This window comes from Sapajus apella, unplaced genomic scaffold (assembly GCF_009761245.1).
Source record: "Sapajus apella isolate SASKATOON/1434 unplaced genomic scaffold, GSC_monkey_1.0 scaffold8, whole genome shotgun sequence".
NCBI lineage: Eukaryota > Metazoa > Chordata > Mammalia > Primates > Cebidae > Sapajus > Sapajus apella.
The window spans coordinates 41,833,523-41,836,161 of record NW_022436948.1 but is presented as its reverse complement, the minus strand read 5'-3'; the positions used below and the strand labels follow the sequence as shown (position 1 = coordinate 41,836,161).

General features: G+C 35.8%; 1 pseudogene across 1 annotated transcript; it reads left to right on the top strand.

The window, feature by feature from the left end:
- Nucleotides 1-1,425: 1,425 nt before the first annotated feature.
- Nucleotides 1,426-2,439, top strand: LOC116551003 (annotated as a pseudogene). The gene has a single exon (XR_004268662.1). The product of XR_004268662.1 is annotated as a protein FAM216A pseudogene (transcript).
- The last annotated feature ends 200 nt before the right edge of the window (nt 2,440-2,639 follow it).

Sequence of the window (2,639 nt, the reverse complement as noted above, 5' to 3'; positions counted from 1 at the left end):
TTTCTTTCTTTCTTTCTTTCTTTCTTCTTTCTTTCTCTTCTTTCTTTGATGGAATCCACTCTGTCATCTAGGCTGGAGTGCAGTGGTGCAATCTTGGCTCACTCCACCTCTGTTTCCTGGGTTCAAGCAATTCTCCTGTCTCAGCCTCTCAAATAGCTGGGATTGCAGGTGTCTGCCATCACACTTGGATAATTTTCTGCATTTTTAGCAGAGAGGGTTTTGCCAAGTTGACCAGGCTGGTCTCGAACTCCTGATCTGAGGTGATTCATCCAAGATGATGATAATTTCTAAAGGCAAATCTTCACTAGAAGAAATACAAATAATTCTCAAATTTAAAGGCAAATGATACCAGATGGAAGTATAAGACTGCAGGAAGAATGCAAACATACGGGAAATAAGTAAGCTATTTGGAAGTAATAATAATACTGTCTTTTAATATTTATAAATCTACAGTGTCAAAGCATTCAGGAAAGGCTTAAATTGTAATCTTCTCTCATTGTTCAAAAACGTTAAAGAAATATTTTTACATATATGGTAAGAAGTCAAGAATGCATAATGCAACCTCTAGTATCACTGCTAAAAGAATAGTATAAAAGCATTTCACCTAAAAAGTTAAAGAGGGCATTAAAAAGTCAGGAAAATTGTAATAAAGGATCAAAGAACAGATAAGATAAATCAAATAGCGGAAAGGTAAGAAAAACCCAAATATATCTGTAATTGCATTAAATATATATATTCATTAAATCCTCCATTCAAAAGACAAAGATAGGTTAGATCTTTTTAAAAGACCCAAATATATGCTGTTCAAAAGCAACACAGTTTATATAAAAAATAGGCTATTAAAACACTAATATAAAGACAGTGCTTGTGTCTATATTGATTTCAGGTTAACCAGATTTTAAGGCAAGAAGTATTATGAGACGTAAGTGAAACACCTTATAATGATCAAGGTCAAACAAATGGAGGACACAAGGGTACAAAGCTGTATGTGCCTAAAACAAAAACTGACAGGACCCAAAGAATACTCATGTATATTCGTAATTATAGTTAAATAATTTAATACACAACTTTCAATATCTGTAGAAAAAGCAGGCAAAAATAAACATTAGTATATGAATTTTGTAAAAACTGTATGGAAATCAATTGTGTTTCTATATCACAGCAGCAAATAATAGAAAATGAAATTAAAAATTATAAATAGATTCTTTTCCTTAATATCAAAAGTGTAAATACCTAGAGATAATATTAAATAAGCAAATGTGTAAGACCTCTAAAGTGAAAAGTATAAAAGATTGAGGAATATTAAAGAAGACAAAATAAATATTCAGGCATATTATATTTGGGAGGTAGAAGAGTTCTATTTTGAAAGTATCTATTACCGTTAAGGTGATCTCGGGCTCGCGGTCCCGGCGCCGCGGAATGCCGGACCACGGTCCGGGGTCCGACTGGACGGAGCGTAGCTCTTCTGCAGAGCCGCCCGCAGTGGCCGGGACCGAGGGCGGCGGCGGCGGATCAGCTGGACACTTATTACCAGAATTCCAAAGGTTCTGATGGAATCAAAGATGGATACAAAGTTAACTCACACATAGCTAAGCTGCAAGAGTTATGGAAAACTCCTCAAAATCAAATAATCCGCTTCCCCAAATCAATGATGGATGTATCCTTTCTCAAGCATCCAGACCTCACTGCAGGCCAGAAGCGTTATCTGTGCAGTATTGCTAAAATCTATAATGCGAACTATCTGAAGATGTTAATGAAGAGGCAGTACATGCATGTAATTCAGCGCAGCTCACAAAAGCCAGGTGTCCTCACTCATCACAGAAGCCGCCTTAGCTCTCGTTACTCACAGAAACAGCATTACCCCTCGCTACATGGCGACACCAACTGGAGGGAGAGGACTTGGGGCCCTCTGATGTTGCAGCTGCATCTGCACCTGAAACGCTCCTACAGCATTCCCTTTGGCGACCAGTGAGAAACAAAGAAGGGATAAAAACTGGGTATGCATCTAAAACAAGATATAAGTCACTGAAGATTTTTAGAAGACCAAGGAAACTGTTCATGCAACCAGTTTCTTCAAATGATTCTGAATCATACATGAGTGAAGAAAACAAGGAAGAAGATTTACTAAATAAATTTATGCAATCAATGTCAATTGAAGAACAGGGAGAACATCTGATGTTAACTTGACAGTCTCGTCTTGTACATTGAATTCGTGCCAAACGTGAGGGTAAGGGGTTGTGAGTTGTGTCCTCTGTGTTTAGGTTGATATTGTTACTCCTTAAATCATTAAGTAATTTTGTTTTGTTCAGAAATTTTTACAACAGTGTAACTGGTCTGATGTAGTTCCATGTACCAATGACATTTATTTAAGAAAATATACATGTAATATACTTGTACTTCTAGCTAGATATAATTAAAGCTTTTCTTGCTTTCAAAAAATAAAAGATGATCTCTATGTTCAACACAATGACAATCACAATTCCAATTCCTTTTTGTTTTGTTTTGGGTGTGAAATTAGATAAGTTGTTTTTAAAATTAAGATGAAAATACAAAAGATTATGAATAGCTGATTTACTATTTGTGTTAGTCCATTCTCACAGTACTTATAAAGACATATTCGAGACTGGGTAATTTACAAG